The sequence below is a fragment of the Ciconia boyciana genome, chromosome 1, assembly GCF_034638445.1.
Source record: "Ciconia boyciana chromosome 1, ASM3463844v1, whole genome shotgun sequence".
NCBI lineage: Eukaryota > Metazoa > Chordata > Aves > Ciconiiformes > Ciconiidae > Ciconia > Ciconia boyciana.
This window is the reverse complement of record NC_132934.1, coordinates 187085946-187097994: the sequence shown is the minus strand read 5'-3', so window position 1 is coordinate 187097994 and position 12049 is coordinate 187085946. Positions and strand designations below refer to the sequence as shown.

The window sequence follows — 12049 nt, the reverse complement described above, 5'->3', positions numbered from 1 at the left end:
TTTAGCAACTCTGCTCAAAAGTGAAAGGCAGACAGAATCTCTGATATCATACCTCCCCCAAAGCAGTATAGTCACAATCATTTACTGTCCCAGAGCATGTAAAATACGGCAGGGACATTACAGAAGACAAAGCCACAATTGTTACCACAAAAATACTAAGATTTGTAGCCAGTAATCTCGGGAGAAGAAGAAAATGTGAAAGCTGAAGTTTTACATAGTATAAAGATTGTAATCTGCTGCCGTTCTTTAAACTGGAACAGTTTGATGGAACAAATCCCAAACTTTCCACTGGTTCCAGCATGCTCCTGAATTCTCTTCCAGTTGCAACTGCAGTCTTTTATTCCTGCTTGTGGTTGTGAATCCTGCTTTTGCAATAAAACTTCTGTCGCACTCACAACCCTTACTGAGTTCTGGTCCCTTGTTTATGAACCACTGCTCTCGTGGTAGTTTTCACCCAGCGTATTTTTTTGCACAGATGGCAGGCCATTCTGCTTTCCTTCTTTTATAATGATCACCAGGCTTTTTAAGAAAGCAGCAAAAATGCATTAGAAATGACGGCACTCACATAACATCATTGCCACTTGACACTGTAAGGACAAATCGCATCTTTTGGTCTGCAAAGAGTCTGCCAAGTGCAAGCTGCCTCACAACATTCTGTAGCAAATTTGGTTAGCACAGTTGAGAAAAATGATTGTCTGCACTGAAGTGATTGCTATTTTCACTTTCTTTGTTATCATTCCCATATCTGTAGCTCTTTGACATGGCAAATCACTGCTAAGAGAGAAGCACGAAGTGTCTGTCAGCGGGTGGCCCAGCATCAAAACAGACCAATTAGCAATGTCCCCATCTGCTGCCTAGACTCATGCTTGCTTCCTGCCTGTTCCCAGAGCCAAGATCTGAACTGGAAGCCGTGGGTTTCATGCACAGCAGTTGTAGCGATTTTCTCCAATGCTATACATTGCCGGAGAACTTCTTATAGGAGCTGGAGAATGGAAGTATTGTCAGCACCTTTCTTACAGGAGCTAGGCCTCTTCACTTAAAACTTAATGCTGTTCAAGAGATCACTACAGAGTAGTTGGGGTCCATTTAATCAGGAGGTTAGAGTTGGTGCCAAAAAGAGAGCTCTTACCCTTTCACACCCATACTAGGACAGAAACTGCCCTGCCTGGTGGAAGGAACCAATGTGCTTAATATCCTCTTCATTAGGTTAAAATCTTACACTAATCTGAGACTGATGAAAAATGTAAAGAGAGACTAATGAAAGCATGCTACAAAATTGATCCTGTATCTAGCAGGATACCAAATCTATAGAACTTCAGGTTTGCGATATAAGGCCATTAACTACTGGGTAAACTAAATGAAGTGAGAAGAAAATGTTTGCACACGTTGACATGAAAACAGAGTCTGTTAGATTGGGTCTGCATGCTAATCACAAAATGTATACCACTTTTATTGTCATAAGCTTCTTTGTGGCCCTCAGTTACCCCCTTTGGAAAGTCCTGATCACACATGTGGCAATAGGGTTCTCAACCTGTGTTCTGTGATTTTACTTTCCAGAAGCCTCTCATTTTAAGGGCTGCGTGAAAGGCTTTCCACAGCAACTCCAGTGTTCCCAGTCCTTCCCAGCACAACTCCAAGTGGAGTTGTATTGCCTGGAATTCCTCAGTGTGTGGCTGCTGCCAAAACTCATACTCCTGAGGGCTATATAAAAATCTTAACATGGGGTCCGGCAGCAGAGATGGGGCTCTGCTGTGAGAGCTGCTGACTCTCTTTGCACTTCTGATTCAGGCATGGAGAAATTTATATCTGTGTCAAGATATGATTTCCATGATCTCTTGTACTTTTAAAGTCTAAAAGCACTCCATGAGGCATAGATAAACATGATCTTCATTTACAGGAGATGAAGCTGGAGCCCAAGAAGCTGTAACTTACTCTGATGCAGGTTCCATTTGTAGCAATAAAAGCCCTGATAACCTGCATTTCCATCCTGTCCTGCTTATCTGTTTCTTACCAGGTGAAGACTATCATGACAAACACATATTTTATGAGAAGCCAAACTGAAGGGGAGCACCTTCCTATGAATTTGTGTCTGGTGGGGCTGTCTGATGTCTAAGAAGAGCTTTCACTTGTGCTTTTTTCTCCAAAGGAGCACTAACAGTCACTCTGCTTTTTGTGAAGCACTTGACAAAATTGGGTATTTCTGAGACTGTTTCCCCTTTGCCAGATGCTGTGACTGCACTGGTCTCTTTTTCTTAGGAAATTAGACTAAAATAGCTCTACAGCTGATTTTGCTTTTTCAAGCAAATTATCCAGATACATTAAAAGCAACAACAACAACAACAAAATATTCTGTAGCAGTTCCTTTACTCAGTGAGTCCAGTTTGGCCCCAGGGGAGGTGCCAAGATTGCTAGTGTACCGAAGAGTAGAACATGGCACAGTTCATCTAGTTTTCTGAGGCATAAGTCAGAGAGTTAAATCTTGCTCCTGATGTAAATCAGGAAAAATATTGAGCTCTGAGAAGGAAATTGACCCATAACTTCTCTATCTATCTGTATGTTTCTTCTGTCAGGGCTGTTTACATTTTCTTCTTTGTTTAATAGTAGAAACTGGAGTGGGTGGAAGGGAAAAAGCAGCATGGTTGGCTGTTCTTTTTCTAACAGAAAATTAATTGGGAGGGATTGGAGAACCTCTCCTCTTCTCTCCGAGGAGTCTCATCACTGATTTGTCCTATGGGATGGCTGCATCTGGTTCTGCTTAGCTGTATCTGTCTTCAGTATCGACCCTTCATCCAGTTTCACATGTCTGCTGGAACGCTGCCTTTTCTCCCTTGCTTGCATCTTGCCATTTTTCTTTCTCCTTCTACTCTTATTTCATTTTAGGCTTGTTTGCTTTACGGAAACCCCTGTAAATCATTCCAAGATCCGTTGTCAGGAAATATGCTAGCTACAATCATGTTGGCTTGATTCTTTGGTGTTTTAATGCTACTTGCAGTAGCTATACTGTACAATCAAACCCTGACACTGATCAAAAGCAAAAGAGAGCCAGTAGATGGCACCATTTATTATATTATAGAAGATTCATAACCAAAGCCTGGAGGGTTTTTCCCCTTTAAACCTGGCTGTCAGTAAAACATAAATCAACCCTCCATTTTTAGAGATGTTACTTACAAGCTTAGTAGAGATCTCACTTTATATCCTTTCCCAGGGCTTCCTGGGAAGGATTCAGTGGCAATGCCTTAAATGGAAAAGCATTTTAGAAACAATAATGGAACTAGAGGTCAATAGGATACAGCCCAGGGGAGCTTTCTTCTGTTTGCTCTTAAAACATACCCCGTTGCTGCTTTACTTTCTTCATTCTATTAAATAACAGATTTACTTTGAGGCATATCTCCAAACCCAATAACTTTGGAAAAGATTCAGGCAATGGTCAATTACAAACATGGTTTAGCTCTTCTGTAATAATGAATAGTACTATTTTCTTACAACATATAGCAACTGTTATCTAGGGCTCTCAGGGTGCTTCAGAACACTAATGAAGTACATGTTGCAACACCTCTGTCAGATAGGGAATATTAATTCCTCAGGAGTCCTGTTGACCTCGGTGGGTGCTTGCGTGGTTCTACGTGTCTGAGAAAGAGATACTCATGTGACTAAAGACTACAGAACCAGGAGTAAACAGTGTAATATATTTCATGCCACTTCTTCCCAAAAGAAAAAAAGAGAAAAGAAAGTAGTTTTGCCTTTCAGGAGTTAGCCTCTGCAGCATTTTTGGTAGGGGATCAGACTGCTTGCTTGTGGGTTAGCTACAAGTTTCCAATTGGTAGTGCATGCACTGTGTGTGCTTCAAAAACAGATTTAGTGACTTCAGCGTCATTTACTATTAAAGCTTAAAAGCAGTTGCTCTTTCTAATCTCCTGCTGCACAGCCAATGTAATTTTAATACTGTGTGCTGTGGAAAAGGAAAGAAATGCAATGCTGAAACATTTAACAGGATATATTTTTCCATCTTTATTTTAAGTTATGAAAACTGTCTGCAAAAAGCTAGTAAGTGTTTCCAGTCAATGATAGTTTCCTGGCATCAAAAGATTTAGAAAATGAAATGAAATATCCAGTGGGAAAAAAACACCAAGAGGAGAGGACAAAGAAAAAGAGAACAACTTGGATTTTCTATATTTATCTGTGTGTTATGTGTATCCACTTCACTGGGCTGTCAATTTTAATTGGACTGCACCCTACTGTAGTTGGGTTCACACTGGTTCAATTAAAAAATCCTGTTGTTTCTTTTTTTCCATATTACCCACAAATAGGAGTATTGTAGGAGTAATAATGTTAACCCCCATGTCCTGGCAGAATGCCAGCTCAGGTAATTATATTCTGCCTATGAAAATTTCAGTTGCCATTTCAGCTGAATACATTAGTCTTTATTTTCCATTCCCGATCATCATGTTATATTAGCACTGCTGCATATTGCTAAAGAGCCACCCCAGATGTGGCTGCATTTTAGTGATCGCTGAATTAAGTAGGGAAAACATCAGGATCTCTCCTCCTAGTAAAATTCTAGACTATTTACAACATCAAAGTGCAATGTTGGGGGTGAGAGTTGCTTTAATTAAGAATTACTTGATGAAAGTATGCATGGAAAATATGGATGGACTGTATAGATAGTTAACAGTTTGTGGAAACTTTGCATAGTGGTGTGGTTATGAAAAAGAACAGTGGAAGGATTTTGTATTCTCACTCGGGAAGATCTTCACAAGCAAGGTAGGTCAGGCTGAGTCTTTGACTTAAAGAATGGTATAGTTTGGGAATAATAATCCTTAACAGCCTATCTGATAGGTTTGCACAAGGACTACTCATCACCTAAGGCAAAAAGAAGAGGGGCAATTGCTGAAAAAATGGTGATAGTGCCCTCAGAGAAGAGTGGCTGGAAATGGTAATTTTGTACATAATTTTCTGCATACCTGTCGTTATGAATGGTTTAAAAAAAAAAGACACACACCCACCCCCCAAAAAAGAAGAAAAAATTAGGACTAGCCTACTGGAATGGGTTCTTCCAGAATGTTTACTTTTGTCTGTTTTGAAAGTTGCCCATGGTGGTGTTGAAAAAACAGACATCTGTCTACAAAATAATCAGTAGCAACTTAACTCAGCATTTATTGACATTAACATGAGAACGGTTGAGCAACTCTGTGCTTTTAATGTCCCGCCCCCCCCCGCCTCCAAATGGGGCAATAATATCTGGATAGCCCATGTAAGAGTTAAGAACAAGGATAATGCCTGCTTTCAGTGACTTCTAAATAAAAATGAAACTTGTGTTACAAAATGAGCAGAAGTACAATGGGCATTCAGGAAATCAGCAGCACAGAGACAGCATAAAGGTCAAAACACCAATCTTCTCTTTTCAAAAGATCTCTGAAGCCAGGGAGGTGTGTGCTGACCCATATGGCCGGGAGGTATCTAATTCTCACAGACTTTTGATGATGACTTGGCACCTACCTGTCACTTGTGCCGTGGGGACATCTCCAGCTTACAAATATTGTTAGCTTTTGCTTCATTAAGGTGGAAACTGAAACTGCATTTTAAAATTTGTCAATGTGCTGTTTAGCTTGTATTATCCATACTGTCTCTATCTGTCTGAGCTTTACTGAGCATACGTAGTGTTGCCTTGTAAACCATCTTCATATTTTCTCCTTTGGGTTTATAAAGACCTCGTTCAGCAGACTGTTCCTCATCTAAGTAAGAGTGATTATTTTGATGACCCTACTGGAGTTAACCAGCATTTCAGTGGAACTGGCCACATGGCAGGGAATCACTTACGTGACCAAGGATGTGAGATTTGGCCCAAATCTCCTGCTTCCGATACGTGGTGGTTTTAAATTCTCCCAAATTTTATTTTTCAGATTTAGGGGCAGAACACAGCTGTTTTCATTTTCTGGTGGTGATTGGAAGATGAAAGACGAGCTTCGGGGCTGGTGACAGTTCTCAGGACTGACAGCATTAGCTTATGTATCCAATCATACAGTAACGATGCAATCCGTTAGCTTACAGTACACGGGAAACTGTCAGGTCTGTAGCAATCCAATTAAGTTACATGGTTTCTAAAGCTAGATGATTTGAGGAAGCTTAAAACAGAGTTAACACTGTGCTGGCTCAACGGCTGTGTCAATTATCTGGTTGGATGTGCTTGTAGCTCTGGCTGCTGAAGTGTGTGGACTTTTTTTTTTCTTTTTCCCTAGAGCAAGACCAGGGAGAACACATTTAAGAGTTAATTATTACCTAGCTTTATTATTATTTATTAAATGAGAATCCTTATATATATTTGAAAAAGGTGGTTGTATCACTTGGGGAAAAAAACCCAACAGAATAAATGGATTGCATAATGCATTTTTCAGGCTTTTTGCTGAAACTGAAATATTAAAGTTCCTTTATAGTAGCTGAAGGGGTATTAATTTGTGTGGAGGTCACTGTTTGACCTTTGCTGTGGGAAGCCTATGTGGTTCTTGTCAAAATCTTTTCCTTCTAACCTTTAGTTTCAGATATCTGCCTGCATTTCTGTTTGTGCTATTCCCATTATCTTTGTATCTGAAATATGTGAGACAGAAAACAGCTCTGCAGCATAGCTATCTTTTTTTACAACTTCTCTCTTTGTGGCAAGTTAATCAAAAGCCCTGTGTGAAGTCCCCTCTGAGCTCAGCCCCCCATCCTTCCAAGGTGTTCAAGAACTTGCAGTCAGGTAACCCTATCACGCTCTTACTGCAGGTTCCTCACAGGTGCATGTGCTTCACTCTGTTTAGTAATTTGTACAAGGAGCTGCCTTACATGCTTTGTGGGAAACACAGGCAAGATTACCTTACTTCTCAGAGCTCTGCTTCTTTTTAGTCAGAGGGGTTGTCCACTCATCCAAAATAATCTAGCTCCCCCTTGCTGAAAAGCCTGAGGAAAGAGAAGTCACTCATTGTACGCTAACAGCACCTGGCCTTCTTCATCTTATCTGGAAATTAGAGTTAATGTCCAGTCCTCCAAAAATACTCTGCTGCCAATCCCAAGAAGCAAAATCACAGTTGTGGCAAAATTGATGATAAAATTAACACTGATTTCACTGGGACCACGATTTCAGCCCAGATACATAGAGCTAAGAAATTACCAGCTTGATCTCATCTGCCACTTCAGAGAAGGAAGCAGGAGAGCTGGCTGCATCTGTACACGAGTGAAGACAATGCAGCTTGTCAGGTGCTATGTTTCAGGAAAGGTGAATTGCAAGAATGAAGGTAAATTTACAAAATAAAGCCAAAGAGGGAGGAACCGTGTGGCTGCACATCTGCTTTGGAGATCCCCAAGCCCAACCCAGCTCTGCGAAGGTTCCTCAGAATTTAACGCTACCAGAGTTGATAGAACTATTTAATTTTTATACCATGTAATGGAGAACACATCTTACTCTTGTATGCCGTATTGGACTCTGATGGAAAATGAAATGTTTGTCTTGACAGTTGAGTTGGTGTGAGCGTTCCTATCAGCTCACGTCTTGCAGTAAACGCTAAGTTCAGTGGTTAGCCAAGTCTGGCCTTCTGTGAAGAATACATCAAAATTGGTGCTAATATTGGTGGTTGGTTTTTGCAATGGCCTTTAAAGAGGTGAAACATAGATTGCTTCTTGCTCAATTGCTCCATCCACCTTTTTGATATCAAGATATTTATCAATACATATTGATATATTTCTTCCTGGCATTCTGTTTGCAAGCCAGCAAAGCTGACCCATGAAGACAGACACATTCATGTCTTCCAGGACAGAAATTACACTCTCAGTACAAATTCAAGTCTGCCGTGAACTCGAGCACACCATAGTATGTAGAAGGGAAGGGTTGAAAAAGAAAAGAACAAAAATGGCCCATCTGCAGTCACTGGCAAAACTCCCGAGAGAAAGCCAGGAAGAAGAAAGGGAATCAGGAGAATTTTTCAATGCACAATTTCCCCTTTTATAATGTTTCTAATCCCATTTTCTTGGCTTCTTTTTGTCTTGCTTTGTTGTTGTTTGTCTCTAGCATGTACATTCCCGAGGCTTTATAACACTTCATCGTAAGGGGGAACCTGAAGAGTGTATTTTGCCTGCTAATGAATAACCTGAATTTTTTTCATCACCAAAGCCAATCAGAGGCAGGAGATTACTGTCGACGGAGGACTGAGATTTGCATATTAACAGCGCAGTTATTGAAGAATAGCTGTCTTGTATTTAGACCAAACTGTGCCCTCCGATTCGCCAATACCGGCTGCCAGCCAATGCAGATGAGGGATTCAAAGGTCAGATGATTTTTTTTTTAAGAGAGAACCGTACAGTGCTAACATAAATCAGATAGTGAAACCCGTGTGCAGGAAGCCGAGTAAGTGGAGCAAACCTGCTTGGCTCTGGCTCTGTAGCGGCACGGCCGCTGTGCCCTCTCATTGGCTCGGACAAGTCTATCCCTACGTAAATGTATCATATTGTGTATATTAATGTTTCGGCTTTACAGTTCTATTTCCATTAGGAGAAGATTGCCTGTGAGCCTCTTAGTGGATAAATAGGAATTTCCAGCTTTCAAATATTCTCTTAAAGCTTGCAGGATCCACAGAAGAAGGAATTACACACGACTATTTCTGAAGCTTTAAAAGGTCCAGAGGGCCTAATTGTGCTCTCAGATATGTCAGCGCAGCTCCGATTGAAGTCTTGGGATATAATGCATGCTTATGCGACAGCTAAAATGAGTCCTTTCTTAAATTAAAAAAAAAAATCCTTCAGTTATTAAAAAATTAGACTGTAAAGTCTTCAGGGTCAAGCCAGCAACTTCCCAAGAGCTATTCAGAATGCAACAAAGTGAGGTCTTGGCTGGAACCAGGCGCTGTGCCGACCTACAAATCGCAAATATATGCTGAATGTGTTAGTGAAAATCATGCAAAGAAGGTAACACCTTCTTCTGCAGATTTGTGCATGCATGTTTGTGTGCACACACTTGTCCAGGCAGTTCTGTGGGAGGGAAGGAGAGAACAACCCTAAATTGCCATAATGAAATAACCTTATCAAGTGTTTTCACGCCTCAGTCAGTTACGTTAAACAAGACCAACATTGGCAGAGATATTTTCTTTTACCTCTGTTTCCTATCAACTGAGGCTTACACGACAGTTAAGAGGAATGTGTTTAAACTGTGTTGTGTTGTTGTATGTGCGTCTGAGTGTTTCTAAGTACCGTAGAAGAAAGAGATGAAGAAGCAAATTTAACACAGATAAAGGCAACAAACTTAAGAAATATATTCAGACACTGGAGTTTGTGTGATCTTTTTAACTAGTCCTTGATTTCTCAAGCTAATTTACCCTACAGGTGAAGTATGAGTTGTGGATGAACTCCCCTGCAACTCTTCTGTGTACTTTTTAAAAGGTGCTTGCTTAAGAATGAACAGGCTTAGGGCCTGTGCTTTAAAAGACTGAAAAGATGTGTTTTACTGTAAATAATATAGAAGAGGATGCCCAAGTTATAATTACGTCTTACTTTCATCAGGGCTGCGTTTAACAGAAATGCCTCCAGCAACTTTTCCTTTATTCAGCTATCTGTACTGCCACTAAAAAGCAAAGCAAGGACCAGTGAGGAAATAAGTAATCCACATCTGCACAGCTGGGCCAAGAGTGGCTCCTGCTCCTCAGCAGAAGTAGTTAACCCTTACCTAAACCAGTGCGTTAATTTCCATGTTTTGTCCTCCACATGTGTGTCCTTGTATTGCTCAGTATAATTTGTGTCAGTATTATTTGTTGTCACTTCTCAAACTGAAGCTGTGACACTAACCCTGCCAGCCAAGGGAAAAAAGCTACACACAGAGGCAACACAAGCCAGTATTGTTTAAATCAGATGAGCCCAGTGGTGTGGAAATTGCTTCTGTTGCATAAGTGTGCTTGCTGGTAAACCCAAACCGATGGGCTGGTGAGCATATATAATTAGCCCAATACCTGTGGATGTAATTCAGTACCTCTTTGGTGAAAGAAGTACTGTGGAAAAAGAGAGGCAGGAGATTTTTCTATCAGATTTTCTTCCTACCACTAGAAATCATAGCTGCCACGTGCAATATTTAATATCTGATGTTAGTTTCCACCTTTCAGCCACAGCCACTTTTCACTTACCAACTAATCGTCACCTAGAAGTGTGCTGAAACGTATTATAAATGGGCATATAAAGGCTTTCTCCAGCACTAAATCACAACTGTCTTTTACAGCAGCCCTGAAGGGTAATTCAGGCTAGGAGAAGAACAGGCTTTTCCCATTCAAATAGCGGGAAGAGTTCAGATTAGCAAGCGCTTTCTGCGGGAGCCAAGATGCAGCCACAAAAGCCTTCGTGAACTCTCTGCTCAGACGAGGTGTTCGGCAGCATCTCTAGGAGCGGCGCTTGGCTTTGGGGAAGCACTTGCTGCCGCCAGCCCCTCTGTGCCTAGCGCCTTGCCCTGTGAAGAGCTGTCCTTGGCCACCTGCCCCACGGCTTCGCGGAGGAAAGGCGAGGTCAGGTGCTCTTGCCACACTTGAGGGTTGTCTCCTGCCTGGGAGATGAATAAGCAAAATTCAGACCCTGTAGCAAGGGTTTCCCCTGAGGGGTGCTGGTTTTAAGCCACGGCTAACTGGGAGGTGTGAGCCTCTGCAGATAAGACATGCAACTACTTCTCACGGGAGGATTTCCAGAGGAAGCACCGATCCCATCGAATGGGGTGTACCTCCCAGAGCTGCACAGGGTGCTGTGAACGGCGGCCGGGTGTGTTTGAGGGGAGGCCTCGGGGAAAACTTGCGGCAGGATGCTCTGCCGGGGGTGCCTGGAGTACTGCCGGCTGGTAGGGCGTCCCCCACCGCCGGCGCCCGCTCCAGGGGCCGCAGCCGGGCGGGAGTAGGGGGCCCGGCCCGGCTGCCGCCTCCTCGGCGGGGCCGCTGCCCCCGGGACGCCGTGACGCCCCGCGGCTGCTTCCCGCCGCCGGGCTGTGCGCTCCCCGCCCTCCTCACCGCCCCTCTCCCCCTTCCTCCTCCTCCTCGTCCTCCGGGAGCCTTGCCTCCCCTGCACACCTGCCTTGCCATTTGTCGGCGGCTTTGCTAGGAGGGGAGAATTTTCCCTCGGTCCCTTGCAGCATCCCTCCCCGGCACACACACACACACACGCACACACACACACACACGCACGGAGACCGAGGCACCGCGCTGCCTGTGCATCGGCGGCCGCCGCCTCTCCGGCACCCCGCGCCGCCGGCCCCGCGCTCCCCGCCGCCGCGGGGCGTCCTCCGCCTGCTGCAGCGCCGCCGGACCCGGCAGCCGCCGAAGGGGGGCGGCGGCGGCGGCTCTCGCTGCTCCGCGGCCCCGCACCGGCAGCCGGTAGGTACGGCGGTCCCGCGGCGGCAGCCCGCCCCGGGCGGCTCCTGGCGGGGGAGGCCGGGGAGGTGCTGCGGAGGGACGGGGAGGGAGGGGAGGGCGGCGGGAGCAGGGCGAGACGCGCTGCCCCGGCCCCGCCGCAGCCCCGCTGCCGGCGCCCGCCTCGCCCGGCTCCGGCTCCGGCTCTGCTCCCCCGGCGCCGCGGGGCCGTGCGCCGCCCCCGCCTCTGCCCGCCGCACCCCCGGGCACTGGCTCTCCCCGGTGAGTCAGAAAGTTTGCTCTCCTGGGCGCCCGGTTTTTGTTGTTGTTTGGGGTCCGCCTGTTTAGGGTGGGTTTTTATGTTCCCATTCCCGCTAGCGGGATATTTATTTATTTATTTTGTTTTCTTCCCTTTTTTTTTTTTTTAATTGCAGTTGCTGCTGCAGCGGCGGGGGGACGGGGCTCCCGCACCCGCCGCTGCCCCCGCCTGGGAGAGCCCGGCCGCACCGGGCACCCTCCCCCGGCGCACAGGCGCGGGCCGGCGGGCAGCGCACCCTGGGCAGCCAGGGTCGGACCCCGGGGTCCCTCCCGCTTTGCAGACCCCGCTCTCCCCCCGAGAGTTAGGTGGCTGCGGCTGCGAGGACCCCGGCAGCAGCCCCCCTGCAGTTTGCAGAACAGTTTTTGGTGGCAGCTCAGGAGGTGACTGTCCCATC

The 12049-nt window shown here is 44.9% G+C and overlaps 1 protein-coding gene across 6 annotated transcripts in view; it reads left to right on the top strand.

Annotated features, from left to right (window-relative positions):
- The window catches only part of ENOX1 (ecto-NOX disulfide-thiol exchanger 1), a 394890-nt gene that overhangs the window by 8524 nt on the left and 374317 nt on the right, over positions 1 to 12049 (top strand). For 3 of the 6 annotated variants that reach the window (XM_072850170.1, XM_072850162.1, XM_072850167.1), the window contains exon 1: positions 11040 to 11360. The exons of 1 other annotated variant lie outside the window; for it this stretch is intronic. The gene's annotated coding sequence lies outside the window, so the exon portion shown is untranslated. Of the gene's footprint in view, positions 1 to 11039; positions 11361 to 11455; positions 11619 to 12049 lie in introns of those variants that run through there. 2 more of the 6 variants (XM_072850163.1, XM_072850168.1) reach the window with 1 other exon arrangement.